The 18,840-nt window shown below is 36.2% G+C and overlaps 1 protein-coding gene and 1 pseudogene across 1 annotated transcript in view; both read right to left on the reverse strand.

The window, feature by feature from the left end:
• Positions 1-18,840, reverse strand: part of KRIT1 (KRIT1 ankyrin repeat containing) — a 77,828-nt gene that overhangs the window by 48,783 nt on the left and 10,205 nt on the right. The window lies entirely within an intron of this gene.
• On the reverse strand, positions 13,076-16,414 carry LOC128660272 (ras-related GTP-binding protein C-like; annotated as a pseudogene).

Here is an 18,840-nt window from a genome sequence, read left to right on the forward strand (position 1 = left end):
ACTGTTCTCTTCAAACAGTGCTATGTTCTGGCTGCACTGTGCACAGTGCTGTTTGAAGAGAACAGCCTGAGGTTGAGAAGCGCTGCAAAGCAAAAGTGCTAACAGTTCTTGCATGTGTCCTGTTCTTTCTTCAGACATTCTGCATTTTCTGCGATAACATATCAGATCACAGAACTGAGAGAGCCTCCCACAGTTCCCTCAAGATCCAAGGAAACTAAAAATATATTATCAGACAACTGGGAACAAACCTTACATTGAGCTGACTATATACCCATTCTAACTATACTATAATCGCGTTTGTAACGCGTTTGTCGGTGTCGCCAGTTGCACAGGCATCCTCAAAGGAATGTTGGCTGCGCGAGGCAGCCAAAAGAATCCACCTGGATGCAGAGAGGCTGCTTTCCAGTGTATTCCGAAAATGGCAGCATGGTGAAAGAATCCACCACAGGTGGATTCTTTTACCACCCTGCCTTTTTCGGAATCCACGTGAATGCAGCGTAGGCAAACCCGAAGCCTTTTAAAAAAAAAATCAAAAAATGCAACCGCCAGCACGAAATATCGAAAAAACATGTAACCGCCCGCAAGAAATAAATAAAAAACACGTAACTGTCCGCACAAAGTATAACAAAAAAAACTAACCTCCCGCACAAAGTATTAACAAACACCCAAACCGCAAACCCCCTGTCAGGGTTTTTTCCCTGTTTTGTTTGCCATGTGCTGCTGGCAGCCATTTTACTCACCTCTCTTGCTGACTCTGGTGCATACTGTGTGATGCTGCTCATTTCCTGCACTTCCTTTTATGGCCAGACTGGTGTACATCATCCGTGTGAGACAGGATGCAATCTCAGAATTGTGATGTCATCACTTATTTTTTAAAGGGCCTCTGTTCAGTATGCTTTGCCCTTGCGTTGTCTCTGACCTGTTTGTGAGAGCTCCTGTGTATTGTCTGGCTGTCTGACGTCCCTCCTGGTTCCTGATCCCTAGCTTGTTCCTGACTCTGCTGTTCTCCTTGTTCCCGATTCCGGCTCGTCTGACTACTCGCTTTGGCTCCTGACTCGGCTCGTCTGACTACCAGCTCTGGTTTTGATTCCTGGCTTGTTATTTGACTTGTGGACTTTTTTTTATTATTTTTTTGCTATTAATAAAGGTGTGATTATTTTTGCACTTTTCGTCTGAGTCTGATTCCTGGAACCCTGACACCCCCACATCGCAAAATAATAAGGTTTTTGTCCGGCTCCGGTAACTGCTGTAATGCAGCCTCCGTCACAAAATTTCTCTTTGGCTAAATCAACTGCCAGTCAAGGAAGCCAATCAGAGCCTCACCATGCGCCCCATGTAAAGTATTGACAGAACGCTCCCGTGCTTGTAACTCTGACTGCAAGAAGAACTGTGCATGCGCTACTCGCTACGCTGTTTGCGCATCAGAAACAGTGATTTCTGTTGTGCAAACGGCGTAGCGAGTTGCGCAGTTCTTCTTGCAGTCAAAGTTACAAGCACGGGAGCGTGCTGTCAATACTTTATATGGGGCGCATTGTGAGACTCTGATTGGCTAAAACAACTACCAGTCAAGGAAGCCAAAGAGAAATTTTGTGACAGAGGCTGCATTACAGCAGTTACCGGAGCCGGGCAAAAACCTTAATTATTACAGGTAGATTGGAGTTTTTAATGCTAAAAGCAGATCGATATGCTAGTTAGCACAGGAGCTTTCAATATATGTACTTTATGCTGGAGAATTTACCATCACTTTAAAGTGAGGGTAAACTTTGATGAATGAAAGCCCGTTTTTTTAAAAATACTATTAAAAACTGGGGCACTTTCATTCATCAAAGTTTAGAAGGCAACCGTTTTGATTAAAAAAAAAAAAAAAACGTACCCAACCCGGAGATCCTCTCTTCACACGTCAATGACTAATCCAGCTTCCTCCAATCACTGCATGGCCTCAGGCAATGACTACCCTGGGGGGAAAGCTGTGATTGGAGGAAGCTGGATTAGTCATTGATGACATATGAAGAGAGGATCTCTGAGTGGGGGAAGCTGCTCTGGCTGTGGAAAGAAGAGAGGTAAGTTTTTTAATCAAAACGACTGCTTTCTAAACTTTGATGAATGAAAGTGCCACTGTTTTTAATGGTATTTTTAAAAAACAGGCTTTCATTCATCAAAGTTTCCCTTCACTTTAACCCCAATCCGCAAATAACATAATTAAAATATTAACCCCATAACCGCCAACCCCTCACATTGCAATAAACCTAATTAACCCCTAAACCCCCACATCGCAATAAACCTAATTAACCCATTAACCCCTAAACCACCATCACAATAAACCTAATTAACCCCTAAACCGCTAAACTCCCACAACGCAATAAACCTAATTAACCTATTAATTTCTAAACCGCCAACCACCACAACGCAAATAACTAATTTAATTACTAACCCCCCTAACCTAACACCCTGGGGCTTAGTGTTTTTTTGTTTTGTTTTTTAAGCCCCAAGGCAGAACACTGTGCGATCTGCATTCTTATTGCAGAAACTGAAGGGTCTCTGCAGAAAGAACGGCAGTGGCAGCTAAAAAATGTTTTTGCCTGCAGGTGTCACTGTTCCGTTCTAGCTCAATGTAAATATTTGCTACGTTCCTCTCTTTTCAATTTCCTTCTACTTCCTGAACTTCAGTGCGGTAAAGGGTAAAAGCACATTGCAGAAAAGGTAAGTCAGGGCTTAACAAATTTACTCTAGGAGTGTAGGAGCCAACCAAAATACTAAGATAGATTTTTGTTGTTGTTCTTTATTAAGTGTGTGTATATGTTGTGTGTGTGTGTGTGTGTGTATGTAAAGTATTGACAGCACGCTCCTGTGCTTGTAACTGACTGCAAGAAGAACTGCGCATGCGTAACTCGCTACGTTGTTTGTGCATCAGAAACAGTAAACAGTGATTTCTGTTGTGCAAACGGAGTAGCGAGTTGCGCAGTTCTTCTTGCAGAGTTACAAGCACAGGAGCGTGCTGTCAATACTTTACATGGGGCGCATGGTGAGGCTCTGATTGGCTAAAACAACTGCCGGTCAAGGAAGCCAATGAAAAATTTTGTGACAGAGGCTGCATTACAACAGTTACTGGAGCCGGACAAAAACCTTAATTATTACAGGTAGATTGGAGTTTTTAATGCTAAAAGCAGATCGATATGCTAGTTAGCACAGGAGCTTTCAGTATATGTTACTTTATGCTGCAGAGTTTACCATCACTTTAAAGTGAGGGTAAACTTTGATGAATGAAAACCCTTTTTATAAAAATACTATTAAAAACTGGGGCACTTTCATTCATCAAAGTTTAGAAGACAGCCGTTTTGATTAAAAGCTTACCTTTGTTTTGTTCACAGCCAGAGCAGCTTCCCCCACCCGGAGATCCTCTCTTCACACGTCATTAATGACTAATCCAGCTTCCTCCAATCACAGCATGGCCTCAGGCAATGACTACCCTGGGGGGAAGGCCGTGATTGGAGGAAGCTGGATTAGTCATTGATGACGTGTGAAGAGAGGGTCTTTCATTCGGGCTTTCATTCATCAAAGTTTCCCTTCACTTTAACCCCAATCCGCAAATAACATAATTAAAATATTAACCCCTTAACCGCCAACCCCTCAAATCACAATAAACCTAATTAACCCCTAAACCAACAAACCCCCACATCGCAATAAACCTAATTCATCCATTAACCCCTAAACCACCATCACAATAAACCTAATTAAACTATTAACCCCTAAACCGCCAAACACCCACAACGCAATAAACCTAATTAACCTATTAACTCCTAAACCGCCAACCCCCCCCCCCAAAGCAAATAACTAATTTAATTACTAACCCCCCTAACCTAAACACCCTGGGGCTTAGTGTTAGGATTTTATTTTTATTTTTAAGCTCCAAGGCAGAACACTGTGCGATCTGCGTTCTTATCGCAGAAACTGAAGGGTCTCTGCAGAAACAACGGCAATGGCAGTAAAAAAAAAAAAAAAAAAAAAAAAAATTGCCTGCACTTTTAATTTCTGCCTGCAGGTGTCACTGTTCTGTTCTATCCCAAAGTAAATATTTGCTACGTTCCTCTCTTTTCAATTTCCTTCTACTTCCTGAACTTCAGTGCGGTAAAGGGTAAAAGCACATTGCAGAAAAGGTAAGTCAGGGCTTAACAAATTTACTCTAGGAGTGTAGGAGCCAACCAAAATACTAAGACAGATTATATTGTTTTTGTTCTTAATTAAGTGTGTGTGTATATGGTGTGTGTATATATAATGTGTGTGTATATATATATATGTATATATATATATATATATATATATATATATATATATATATATATATATATATATATATATATATATATATATATATATATATATATATACACACACACATATATACACACACATTATATATATATATATATATATATATATATATATATATATATATATATATATATATATATATATATATATATATATATATATATATATTGTGTGTGTAGAGATCACAGAAGCTAAAACTTAACCAAATAAGTTAATTGGATATGCACAGTATTGGAATAATGGGGTTGTGGACCCTTACCAAGTCTTTTTCAGAATATTGTGAATATCCCTTCAACTCATTTGGAAAAAGCTTCAGCCTTTGTCATGTATAACAGATTTTTTATTTTTTTTAAATGGGTGTGTATTCTATTATTTGTTCTTCCAGTGTTTTTTTTTTTTTGTTTTTTGTTTTTTAGATCTCTTTACTGGAATCAACTCCAGAGGTTGTAATAAATAAATTTATACACACACATACATACACACACACATACATACACACACTAATTTCTAAGTGCCATCCTTTAGAAATTATATATTACACTTTAGCAGTATAAGCATGGAGCATCAGCCCCTCCAAAATAAGCATATAGACCCCAGCAGTACAGAAGAGCAGATTCCCAGGCAGACTGGCACTGTGGGAATGTACAGCAGACATCAGCGAGGCTGTACATGAATCTGTCCTCATGCACACCAGGTAAGGGCAACAAACACAGCAACACCGGCTCCTTAGAGACCCTCCAGAAAAATTTTCACAAAAAAAATTCTCATCGCAGAAAATGAAAAAAAGTTCTGCCTCTGGTTATGGATTATGGATTTAATGGGCTGGAAAAGAGCCGATTGCCCTTTTAAGGGGAGTAAAAGAGCTGAATGACCTTTTAATGGCAATGCCCATACAAATGCCCCTTTAGGGGCAATGGGTAGTTTAGATTTTTTTTAGTGTTGTTTTTTTTATTTTAGGGAGTTTGGTGGGTGGGGGGTTACTGTTAGGGGGGATTTAGTAATTTTTAAATGTTAAAGAGCTGTTTAATTTAGGGCAATGCCCTACAAAAGCCTTTGTAAGGGCTATTGATAGTTTAGTATTAGATTAGGGGGTGTTTTTATTTTGGGGGGGAGATTTTTTATAGGGGTATTAGTTTAGGTTTAATTTTTTTTTATTTTGGATAGCTTTGTTTATATTTTTCTGTGATTTTACATTTTTTGTAATTTTAGCTTTGGGGTTGTAGTTTTTTTTTTTTTTAAATAGACTGCCCTCTGGGCAGACTTATCGCCTAGTGTGGAAATAATTGTATTAGGAAAAAGTCTACTTTATGTTTAGTAACGTAGGCTTTATCCATTCCAGGGTACCAAATGATTCATTCTCCTCTGTGTCACACAGTATCAAAAGTGCTACTTTAACTCATCCCTTAGTGGTTTTAAAAAGATGATGAATAAGCTGAATATTTAGAGGAATCCTCTGAGGAATTAACAATGAAACTTTCTTTTAAGTTTCCTGAGGGCAGTGAATTATTTGAAGATTCTGCAGATTTAAAATGTTTCCAATAAAAGGGATCACAGGGTTAAGTGCAGAAGTGTATATATATATTTCTCCTGACAGAAAAAAAGACCTGTCTCATAAATATATGTTTAAAGGGGCATAAAACCCATTTTGTTTCTTTCATGATTCAGATAGAGCCTACAATTGTTAATATTCCAATTTACTTAGATTATCATATTGTCTTCATGTTATTGCTCTATCTGAATCATAAGTGTTTCATTTTTACTTTACTGTCCCTTTAAAAAAGGTACTTAAATCTCTTACACAAAAAAAAAATCGAAAATAAATAAACTAATTTTAGGGTGATTCTAAGTTCATTTTATAATTCTATACACTGAATAGCGTTAAACACGAGAAAAAGGGGCTCTTCCTTCATTTTCACGGTCACTTTTGTACGCTCTATGACTGAATTTGTAAATAATTATTTTTAGTCGTTCATTATTATAATCTTATTACTTTTAGTTTACATCTGAGGCAAATACAGTGAAAGTACAAAATATATGTTAAAATAAATCAAGTCTCAGAACACTGCAATAAATAGCAGTTAATGATGCACATTTGTTTAGAACTAATTGACTGGCGATACACTTATAATGTGCTCGAGTATCCTCCATTTTTGTTAGCAAATATGGTTTATGAATATTCTGTGAAGTAGTTTTGTATAAATGACAATCAGCAGTCACATATATCATCAGAAGGAACACTGTCCATCTGTGTCCGTTTTATAAATGGTCCAATAAAAGTTATTTTAAGGTTGACTATGCAGACACAAACTGTCACACATTCAAATACCGCTATTCTAGTAGAGCTTAGCTAAACCAGTAAAGCAGCTGACGGGATGTCTCAATTCTAAACGACAACCAAAACATTCATGTGCAGAAGTTAATGCTCTCTTGTGATCTTACTTGTCAGGAAATTAATTGGAGCATGGAATGAATTAGACCAAATCATATACTGTATATTCTAGTTGAAACCCCTATTATATGTGATTTGTCACACTGCATTTCATAGCCCAAGATGTCACTTGGGGAAAGAAAAGGCTACTTGTGAGATGTTAATTCTTCAGCATGTCTTATTTACACGTTCTACATTAAAAACAACATTTTGGAGGGTACAAGAAATCTTCATATTAAAAACAACCAATAGCCTGGACTATTTTATATTGAAAGTTGAAAACATCAAAACAAGACATTTCAAAAGGATATTAAAACAGATTATAGGACAGATTAAAGTGATAATGGTTTTTGTATGCTCAAAAAAATACGTTTTTGAAATATACAATTATAGATTTTCCTACAGTATCACAAAATTAATTAAACACATAGCTAAAGGCAGCTCCATGTCAGAAATGCACTACTGGGAGCTGACTGAATATATCTGGTGAGCCAATGACAAGAAACAAAGGAGTGTACCCATCATTCAACAGCTTGCTCCCAGTAGTGCATTGTTGCTGCTGAGGATATGTACATATCATTTTTAACAAATGATATCAATAGAACAGATAACAGAATTGAATGTAAAAGTGTCCTGAAACTACACATTCTATCTGAATCATGAATGTTTGATTTTGACTTTCATATTCCTAGAGATAACTCCCAAGACGTAGGGCCCAATGCTATTAAACTCTCCGATCGAAGATCTAATACGTCTTGTCAGTACCACAAGATCCCTCAAATACTTCTAAAAGGTGATTTTTTTTAAAAGTTGTTTATCTCTTTATGTGGCGTTCTGGATGTGAAGAAGAGACACCTACATTGCAAAATAATGCTAAGAAAAAAGCCTGCAAAGATTTGGCGAGATTTCCCATAAAGGCCGATTATGAAAAACGCACTGTCATGGACAGAAATCACACACAAAAAATGTTTTTGGAGCATTATAGGTCACAGTGAGGTAAACAGCTCTCAAGGTAACATTTGCCTTTCTATAATTATTTGAACAAACTTGCTGTAATGACAAAACTTGGAAGTAAATAAGTCTCATAAAACAGCAAGATCTGTCCGAATCATGAAGGTTCCATTTTCACTTTAGTGTCCCTTTAAATACAAACCAGAGACAAGGCATAATCCTGGTATGTAAACACCAATCACTGGTTGTATGCGGATAAGGATTAGAACATGAGCCATTTGGTTGTGCTACACATAATGAAATAAGGGCATTAGATAATAAATAAAATGCTATTATAATCAGACAGAGCATTTTATTTATACAGAATTTATATTAGAATTTCACTTTAACATCTTCTTTGTTGTCCATTTAAAAGGGACAGTCTAGTCCAAAATCAACTTTCATGATTCAGATAGGGCATGTAACAATTTTCCAATTTACTTCTAACAGCAATTTTGCTTTGTTCTCTTGGTATTCTTAGTTGAAAGCTAAATCTAAGGTCGCCTCTTATCTCAGGGCATTTTGACAGTTTTTCACCACTAGAGGGCGTTAGTTCATGTGTTTCATATAGATAACACTGTGCTCATGCACGTGGAGTTCCTAGGAGCCAGCACTGATTGTCTAAAATGCAAGTCTGTCAAAAGAACTGAAATAAGGGGCAGTTTGCAGAGGCTTAGATACAAGGTTATTACAGAGGTAAAATGTGTATTATTATAACTGTGTTGATTATGCAAAAACTAGGGAATGGGTAATAAAGGGATTATGTATCTTTTACATAGATATAAAGGGTCTTAAAAGTCAAAAGAATGCTGGGATATATAGCCCAAGAATACTATTGTAAGTGTTTTTTTAAGAAGGTTGTGGCCTCAGAGTCACATATGATCTTGCACTGACCTTATAATTAGGCAAACTAGTTAAAGGGACACTAAACCCAAAAACATTCTTTCATGATTCAAGTAGAAAATGCAATTTTAAACAGCATTCCAATTTACTTCTATTATCTAATGTGCTTCATTTTTTAGATATCCTTTGTTTAAGAAATAGCAATCCACATGGGTGAGCCAATCACACGAGGCATCTATGTGAAGCCACCAATCAGCTGCTTCTGAGCATATCTAGATATGCTTTTCAGCAAAGGATAACAAGATAATGAAGCAAATTAGAAAGATGTTTAAAAAATTGCATGCTCTTTCTAAATCATGAAAGAAAAAAATGGGTTTAGTGTTCCTTTAACGGTGTGCATGCACCAGTCAGCACTAGTGCAAGGTTAATTTTAAACAAATAAATTCATTTAAAAAAATATTCCTCTTTAATGGAAGAAAGATTACTATGGGGGGACAGATAGGTACCAGTGACTGGTGATTGCGAGCTACAGACAGGAATCAGAGAGGTATTCTTCAGAATGAAGATGAGGAACCAAAATTTCAAGCAAATAAAAAGACCACTGTGACAACACTGGATTGAGTCAAGGAAAATAAATCTGTAAATGGGTGTAGGGTCCTCAGTGAAGGGTCAAACAGGTGATGGGGTGTTAAAGTATAGGATGGGTCGGGTTCAGTAGTTTCTGATGCAGAAGCCAAATGTAGCGCATGCATCACTAAAGAACATTTGAAGATAAATTCACACAATCCTCTGCTGTTAAATGGGGCTACTGGGCATATATTTCATAAATACTGGTACAGCTTATTCTTGCTGTAAATTTTGCTAATTGGTTAATTGTCAAAAAAAAATAAAAATAATAATTTTCTGTATTTTTTAAAGTTTTACAGAAATCCAAACTATACACAGACCACAAATTTCCACTGGTACAGTAATCCCAGAAAAGAGGACCCCCCCCCCCCAAAAAAAACCCCAGACTGGTTGAAAATGATACTTTTTTTCCTATTTTTAATACTGAGTGGAGAAGTAACTATTTATCAATGACTGGTATAAAATAGTGATATTCTAGACCTTCATATATACATTTACTTTCTAGAAAATGTTGAATCTATATTGTGTGTGGGTGTCTGTACACATCTAGCAAATGTTAGTTTAGCTTAAAGGGACAGTCAAGGCCCAAAAAAACTTTTATTTTTCAAATAGGGCATGTAATTTTAAACAACTTTCCAATTTACTTTTATCAACAATTTTGCTTTGTTCTCTTGGTATTCTAGTTGAGAGCAAACCTAGAAAGGCTAATATGATAATTTCTAAGCCCTTGAAGGCCGCCTCTAATCACATGCTTCTGTATTTGCTTTTCACAGCAGGGGAGAGTAGTTCAGGTAAACCATATAGATAGCATTGTGATCACGCCCGTGAGTTGTGGCAGACACTGCACTAATTGGCTAAACTGCAAGTCAATAGATAATAACTAAAAGTCATGTGATTAGGGGCGGTCAGAAGATGCTTAGATACAAGATAGTCACAGCAGTAAAAAGTGTATTAATATAACTGTGTTGGTTATGCAAAACTGGGGAATGGGTAATAAAGGGATTATCTATCTTTTTAAACAACAAAAATACTGGTGTTGACTGTCCCTTTAAATGTAGGTTTGGTCCAAATATTCATTTTATGGATATGTTTAGATTCAGCATGAAGGACCCTGTTATAGACTCATTCATAATGAAACATCAGTCTCATATGAATTGCATTGTTCTGTGCATCTCTTGACTATAAATAAATAATATGGCTGAAATCGATACAGTCATTTAAGGAGCGATTAATAATGTGCCGAAAATAAAGCAAGCAAAGTAATTGCATAATCACAAGAATCAATATGTTGGAGCCAATAGGGCACAATAAATAGAATATCACATAGAGGAATAAATGAAAGCTTCCTGCGTTACCGAATATGAAGCAGGTGCAGCACTGATTAGCATTATAAAAGGGACACGGACAACATATAAATTACAACTGACAACATCTAATGTTAATAGTAATGTGGGTTTTGTCAACATTCATAGATAAAGTAAATTTAAATTTACGGGTTATTAAAAAAATAAAGAAGTCATTTATTTCCCATCCAAGTTCAGAGACCCCATGAAATCTTTCCTCTGACCCCTCCCTGAGTGTGGGTTGGGGGGGGGGGGGGGAGTTGTTCGTGGACCCTAGGTTTCTAGTGTCTAACAAAAATTTAATACCACATGAAAACAGTTTAATGCATTCAGCAAACATTATTTACCGGTACCGATATTATCCTTGTTATGAAAGGGATATGAAACCCAAAAATGTTATTTTGTGATACAGACAGAGCAAACCATTTGAAACGTTTCAAATTTACCTCTATAATCAAATTTGCTTCGTTCCCATGATATTCTGTGTTGAAGAGATACCTAGGTAGGCACCTGGAGCACTAAATGGCAGGAAATAGTGCTGCGATCTAGTGCTCTTGAAAATAGTAACAGTTTTGCAAAACTGCTGCCATATAGTGCTTCAAAAATGGGCCGGTTCCTAAGCTTTTGTCCCTGCTTTTCAACAAAAGATACCAAAAGAAAGAAGGACATTGATAATAAAAGTAAATTGTTTAAAATTGCATGCTGTATATTAATCATAAAGGAAAAATGTTGAGTTTCATATCCCTTTAACCAGAAGAATATTACACATTTTCAGATGAAAGATTTCTATTGATGGCTCTTTTGTAGACACTTCTACAAGAAAACAAAAAATACTAAAACAAAACAAAAAAAAGCTTAGGATCCAATAATGTGTTTAAATTTACAGTTCCAAAAGTATGTGCCACTATTTTGAAAGCAATATTCAGCAAGGTGTAGCAGTTAATGTAAAGGTTCAGATGAGGACATTTTCAATAATTGTGTTTCAGACTATAAATCTAGATCAAGGTTGATCCAAAACCACCCAGAGGAAATATGTAGTAATTACTAACGGACAAAAAAAAGCCTAGAAGCAAATTAAAATGCAAGAGAAGCAAACATATGTATTATTAATAATGATTATTTTTATACATCTGTGATGGGTACTAGCTTACCATGGTTCTGATAACCAAGAACTCATTTTAAATGTTTAGAAAATGCTATAACATGCAAGGAATATGTATATCATTATATTACAAATAAGATACCCCTTGCAAAGGTGTTTAAGCACATAGGTGAAGTCAGTTCCAGCACAGCTTTCCACTACTGTGAGCTAGCTGATCATATCATGTGAGACAATAACAAGAGTAATATGTACATAGCATCCAACGAGCTAGCTCCCAGTAGTGTATTACAGCTTCTGAGCCATCCTAGATATACTTTCTAACAAAGGATACCAAGAGAATGAAGTGCATTTGATAATAGATGTAAATGTTATGCTCTATTGACTTCCATGTTCTTTTAAATTATCTTCTGTAAACAAGTACTCATCTAAAATTAAAAATCACAGCAAATTATAAATAGGATATAGTTGTATTTTACAATATCCCATTAAAAAGTATGCAAAAAATAGTGCAGTGCATATAATGCAGAGGTAATGAGCACTGATATAGAGTAGAACCCAAATCCCTGTGTCTTTTATTAAACAGACACCAAATAATCAAAACAGAAAAAAGTGCATTATTTATATTTAAAAAAAAAAAAAAACCTTTCTCCACTGATAATCAAAGAGATGTGGTTCATAGCTATACATTTAATAGATTAGCAGCTACTGTAAATTAAACTCATCACCTCAGTGTAACAGTGTTCAATTATCAACCACTGAAGGTGAAACTCTGAATTGGTCCAGCCAGGATTAGAATAGGTTACCCTGTAGTTGACCAATTTACTACCCCTCATCTCACAAAAGAGAATATGCAGGTGCTACACCAGATTTAGAAACAGACCTCCGTTGTCTATATAACGAGCACAATTCACATCACATGTTACTAGAGAATGTTACTGAACTTACAATAGTGGAAAGAGTTACTAATGCTTTCTGTTAAAGGAAAAGTAAGTCAAAATTAAAAATGTCATGGATTTATATAAAACAAACTATTTTAAAAACATTTCCAATTTTTATCCTCTAATATGCTTAAAGGGACACTGAACCCACATTTTTTCTTTCGTGATTCAGATAAAGCATGGAATTTTAAGCAACTTTCTAATTTACTCCTATTATCACATTTTATTCATTCTCTTGGTATCTTTATTTGAAAAGCAAGAATGTAAGTTTAGATGCCGGACCATTTTTGGGGAACAACCTGGGTTGTTCTTGCTGATTGGTGCATAAATTCACCCATCAATAAACAAGCGTTGTCCAGAGTCTGAACAAAAAATTGTCTGGCTCATTAGCTTAGATGCCTTCTTTTGCAAATAAAGATAGCAAGAGAACGAAGAAAAAAATAATAGAAGTAAATTAGAAAGTTGCATGCTCTATCTGAATCACAAAAGAAAAAAAATTGGGTTTAGTGTCCCTTTAATTATTTTGGTAACCTTTGTTACCAGAAGCTGCAATGAACTACTGGGAGATAGCTGCACATATGTCTCTTGTCTTTGGCTCATCCCATATGAGCTGCTACTTCAACACAGCACACCAAGAAAATTAAGCTAATTTGCCAATTGAAGTAAATTAGAAAGTCGTTTACAATTGCTTAATTTCTTTTTTTTCAAAACTTTCTTTTCTAAGAATACATACAAGTGACAGAAATGTTGTAACTTCTTTTAAATAAAGAACAGTTGTGTCGTTTACTTTGACGATTGCCATTGATTCGTTATCATAGGCAGTTCCATTACAGTCTGCATGCAAGCTATAAATGCAAGATACGTCAATGACCACGTCTATCATATCACAGCAAAGCTCATATGACTGCATGTCTACAGGGGAACGGTCTGTGGCTATGTAGATTTTGCTAATAACATCAAATAAAAAACCTTTGATTCCTGAATTAGAGATAAATATATTTAGCAGGTTTTCTAGAGTTGGTAGTTGTGGGATAAGTTTCTGTACAACTTTACTGAAGGCTTCAAATATTGAGTGGTCATAGACGCTAGTCAAAAACTAAGATGAAGTTTTTCAAAGGCCAACATCAGCAAGATCATCGTTTGTTCTTTGATGAATGTCCTGCTGAGTTTCGATTTTGTGGTCACAACCTATTCACGGAGCGGATCTCCAAACAGTGGTAGAAACCAAGCCACTTTGTCCGGTAAGATTCAGGCTATCACGCTAGAGCCGACATTAAAATAATGGTAGGAGCAAAGCCATTAGTCTGGTAAGGTTCAGGGAGGAATCCTCTATTCTGCATAAAATCATTCAAAGAGAGTAAAAATGTTTATTGGCAATTGTGGATATCTTTAAAGTGAAAGTAAAGTTTCCTCTGTTGCTAACCGTAATAACATATTAGGTTCCAAATCAATAGGACTTTCATTCATGAAATTTTTCTAACTTGTGTGCAAATCAAGTTTTACCTGAAATAAAAGAAGAATTTTACCGTCTATAAAATCAACCGTTTTTTTTGCGGCATATTACTTCCTGATCACAGTTTTTTTTTTTTTTTTTGGCCAACTGAAATTCTGGACGTTAGGCGGACATGAAGCGACGTCATCGGCCTATTGTGGGATCTGCGCATGCGGTAAATCTACGATCTTTACTTTTTTGTTAAATGAGCACGCTCGGATCGCGCATGTGCAGAACATTTGGGACTGACTGAGCAGAAACTGCATCTGCTTTGATAGACTAGATAGACGCATGCACTTTGGAGACCGGTTGGAGTGATAATTGGCGAATCGCGCATGCCCAATAGTAATGGTCCTTGTGAACGCGCATTTATGATACGTATAGAGCGGGTGGGACCGCTCTATATATAAAAAAACACTGTAAAATATAGGAAGTAGAAGATGGGAGGAGTCAGCAGGAGAACGGTATAACGAGAATGTAATAAAACAAATGCATAAATCAATACATTTATTAGAAAAAAAATATAGTGATTTTATTATACAGTTAGACAATGCAGTAGTGTGTTCAAATGGGACCACATTTACTTTCACTTTAATTAAAGGGACACTGAACCCAATTTTTTTCTTTCACGATTCAGATAGAGCATGACATTTTAAACAACTTTCTAATTTACTCCTAATATCAATTTTTCTTCGTTCTCTTCCCATCTTTATTTTAAAAGCAGGAATGTAAAGATTAGCAGCCAGCCCATTTTAGGTTCAGCACCATGGATAGCGCTTGCTTATTGGAGGTTTACATTTACCCACCAATAAGCAAGCATAACCCAGGTTCTTAACCAAGAATGGGTCGGCTCCTATGCATCACATTCCTGCTTTTTAAATAAAGATAGCTAGAGAACAAAGAAAAATATATAATAACAGTAAATTAGAACGTTGCTTAAAATTGCATACTCTATCTGAATAATGAAAAAAAAATTGGGTTTAGTGTCCCTTTAAGCTGACTTTGCTGGCATTTGTTCCTTTTGGTGATACAAGCGGTATTGTAACATTGACATTGTTGGAAATCATTCTCTAGAGTAATCCTCCAAACCTATAGGGATCCCTACATGGACGGCTAAAACTGTATTGTCTATCATCCTATGTATTTGCGGGGTATCTCAAGTTTTATTTGTCAGCTAGTATTGGGAGACGTCCCATCTTTTAATATGTGAATATTATTTTTTTAGTAAAGCTTTTTGGAAAATCATTTGTAACTATGTTCAAATCTGTGTTTTAATTTATTTCTTACAGATCCCTGTAAGAAAACTCACACTCACTTAATATCATACACTGTATGTATTATTTTTAGTCTGTCCACTTCCAGCTTTATTTTAGTGCCTCCTCTTTTTTTTTTTTTTTGAGTATTTTGTATATCTTGTTTATAATCCTAACTATGGAGGTGTTAGGACATTTCTGAGGAAGGCTAGGAAGTCTATAAGCTTAAGCGCAATCCCTACAGGGCCTACACACCTTTTGTGTAAACTAACTTTTGTAAGCTTTTGAGACAGTGGCGTGAAATCTTTCTAATGCCTTCACGTAATCATATTGAGCATCAATCACATATATCAATGCCCCTGTTCCTCTGAAAATAATTTCATAGTCAAATGCTGGGTCAAAAAAACAAACAAACAAAAAACACGTGTCCTGGAAAATCCCAGATCTAGAAATTTACAAATGAGCTATTTGAAATATCATCCTTGTAGATTTTGTTGGTGCTCTCCAAAGTTTCATTGGGCGACATCTTCTGGATGAAGCACTTGCTGCTGCGCCTCATACCCATCAGCAATATGCGTGGTTTGCTATCTGTAGCGGTAGAATTTTCCTCCATGTCTGTTTTGTCCACTCCGTAGTCAAAGTCCTTGGGGAATGAGTCCGCTACTGCATAGCTCCCAGCCAAATGCTCCTCCCCCGAGTACTGGATGGACATGTCGACTTCAGGCACTATTTGTTGGTGGAAGAGATGAAAGGGGCTGTGCCGGACAGCGGACACTCTTTCACCACTTCACTGGGGATGTTGCACGCGCTGCCAGGATGACAGGACAGGATCCCCAGCAATCCAACTTGTCCCCCAACTGATGTCTTCACGCTCCAATATTCCTCGTCTGCTAATATAAACAAATGACCACTTTCTGCTGAACGCCTCATATCACTTTCTTTGGAAGGATATACATCTAAGGAATTAAAAAGCAATTCTATTGTTTTGTTATTGTACTAAAAAAGCTTAATTTCTTACTTGTCTGCTACAATAAAAGTACTATCTCAGGAAAAATAGAACTTTATATGTATATATATAGGAAAAATAGAACTTTATATGTATATTTTATTAGGATATTAGTGACAACAAATAAATAAAAAACACACACTCAGAGGGTTCTAATACTTTCAAGAAGCTTAATAAATCATTTATTTACAAATATTTTCCATAAACTTTAAAAAGGGACAGTCTACTTCAGAATTGTTATTGTTTAAAAATAATAGATAATACTTTTATTACCCATTCTCCGGTTTTGCATAACCAACACGGTAATATTACTATACTTTTTACCTCTGTGATTACCTTGAATCTAAGCACAATGTTATGTATATGGCATACATGAACTAGTGCTATCTAGATGTGAAAAAGTGTCAAAATGATACGAGGCATTCTTCAAGGCTTAGAAATTAGCATATGGGCCAACCTAGGTTTAGCTTTCAACAAAGAATACCGAGAAGCAAATTTAAAAGTAAATTGGAAAGTTGCTTAAAATTGCATGCCCTCTCTGAATCATGAAAGTTTACTTTTGGCTAGACTGTCCCTTTTTTTTCTGGGCAGTAATGCACCTCAGAAAGAGGCAAAAACGTATTGTTAATTTAGTATTCCCCTAGCTGCATGTTGGATCTGCTGTCAGATGTTTAAAATTACCTGAAAACTGCTTTACCGGTTGCCTATTCCCTCAGGTGACAACATACAATTTGAGGAAGAGAAATGACATTGCTGCGTTTACTGTAGAATTGCAAGCTAATAAGGTGAAGTGCAGCTGGGGATTCCACAAAGCATTGTATAAAGCATTATAAGGACACTGTTCAAGATACAGCTTCAGGGACTAGGTTGTTGGACCTATAGGGACTCAGGGTATCTCCAAACTTGTATGTGAGGTTAAATATTACTAGTTATAGTTTCTCCAGGCTGAAAATGTGTAGGATTTTGTTCATTAAACACCTTGGAGATGTGTATATAAAATGTTTAGTTATGCATAATGAAACGACTTTGCAATATATTGGCCATTTCTATTTCTCAAAACTTGAAATGCACCCTGCTGACTTTCCAAGGCTAATTCTGCTACATGTATGTCCTTAATTGGCTTTAACTAATAACAACTGTAAAACATTTAACTTTATAATAACTTTTTTGACAGTGACTAGCCTTGTTGTCTGTGGACTAAAGCCCAGATTGACTCCTCCAATAATACATAGCCCATTGTACCGCATAACGTAGATCTATGTCCATACTGCTGGAGGCATAAGTAGTCTCATTGTCAAGTGACTACCGAGACTAGCCGTTCTTGGGCTTCCAGCATCTGTATATGGTAACAGAGCACAATCGGTGCTCCTTTACCATACGAAGGAAGACTGACAGATCGCTACAGACAGTGACATGGTCTGTAACAATCTCTATTGGTGCCAGCGGGAGGAAGTGGGAGTGGCCCTACACTACAGGAATAAAAAATATTTTGAAGGGAGAGGGAGGGATGGGGTGCTGCACTACAGAAAAAGGATAGGATGGGAGGGGTGAGGTTTGGGTTAACCACTACACTACAAAACAAGCAAAAAACACACAACCCTAAACTGCATACTAGTAAGACTGTTTGCCAGTACCTAAGATAGTGGGGATGAGTATGGGTGTGGGAGCTAACTTTATTATTTTTTTAAAATCTTTATTTAAGACCAACAATGTGTACAGCGTAATAGAAAAAAAAAATAAGAAAAAAAAAAAAAAAAAAAATTAAGAATTTTGCCATCACGCAGGCCGCAATAGAAATACAGAACAGAAATAGACCTAAAACATTTTCAATTAAGTTAGAATATATATCTTTTCCGTTTAGCCTGCACATTGTTGGGATTTTATATTTTAAGTATTACAATTTTTCTTTATTGGGACACATTTCGGCCATTTAAACTGTAAATATGCAGAAAAATAAATAAATCATAATATACAAATCCAATAGGTACTTTTTATCTATACAGCTACCTGCTCTATCTAAAAGGCAGGACATTCCAACAAAAATCTTAATATGGAAACCCAAAAACTAGCTTACATCAGAACAAAATCCTCAGCTATCGCATTGGCCTTATATTGTATACCCAATTTCTTTTATGTAGTAAAAAGAGAGAAAACGTAAATCTAAACTTTAAAAATGGGTATATTAGCCCACAATACCCTTCAAGATTGGAAGGAAAAAAAAAGAAAAAAAAAAAAGGGGGGGAGGGGGGAGGAAAGAAAAACAGAGGCAAAGGAGTCTACTCATCATATCATGCTGCTTCTCTTGCTACGTCTCAGAAAGTAAGTTACTAAATTTAGATAATACTTTAGTGAGCTAAGGAACTAAGCAGATATTAAATTTTCAATAGGAAATAATAGTTTTTTAATATTGGTTTCATATAGCTCAATAAACGCTGTCCATTTCATATAAAATCTCTCAATACCTTTTTCTGTAGAGGTATAGGCATCAA

Source organism: Bombina bombina, chromosome 5 (genome assembly GCF_027579735.1).
Source record: "Bombina bombina isolate aBomBom1 chromosome 5, aBomBom1.pri, whole genome shotgun sequence".
NCBI lineage: Eukaryota > Metazoa > Chordata > Amphibia > Anura > Bombinatoridae > Bombina > Bombina bombina.